The sequence below is a fragment of the Arachis ipaensis genome, chromosome B04 (genome assembly GCF_000816755.2).
Source record: "Arachis ipaensis cultivar K30076 chromosome B04, Araip1.1, whole genome shotgun sequence".
NCBI classification, from domain to species: domain Eukaryota; kingdom Viridiplantae; phylum Streptophyta; class Magnoliopsida; order Fabales; family Fabaceae; genus Arachis; species Arachis ipaensis.
Genome location: NC_029788.2, coordinates 6,576,639 through 6,577,045, shown reverse-complemented (window position 1 = coordinate 6,577,045; position 407 = coordinate 6,576,639). Strand labels below are relative to the sequence as shown.

Sequence of the window (407 nt, the reverse complement as noted above, 5' to 3'; positions counted from 1 at the left end):
TGTCTAATATTTTTAACTTTTTATTAATGAAAAAGTATAGATAAATAACAGGCAACTTTAAATAAATGTAATTAATAGTCACCAAAAAAAAATAATAAATGTAATTAATAATGGAAAAGTCTAGGGACCAACAACTTTTGTATTTTGTGGTCAGCACTTAACCATCAAAAGAAAAGTGAGTGATTTTTTGTCATTAGATGTAATTCCACACCATTAAAATCACTATTATTGATGGCTAATTGATGGTTACAAAACACAAAAGTTACTGACACCCTAGCACTCCTCGTTAATAATTATTAATTTTGTATCTTTTAAAACATAAAACTTAAATAATTATTAATTAATAATAATTAATTAATATAAAATACAATTCAAAAATATTTGTTAACTTATTATTAACTAAATTT

At 21.6% G+C, this 407-nt stretch overlaps 1 protein-coding gene across 1 annotated transcript in view; it reads left to right on the top strand.

Annotated features, from left to right (window-relative positions):
- The window catches only part of LOC107638661 (ankyrin repeat-containing protein ITN1-like), a 4,283-nt gene that overhangs the window by 1,693 nt on the left and 2,183 nt on the right, over nucleotides 1–407 (top strand). The gene's annotated exons all lie outside the window — the stretch shown is intronic.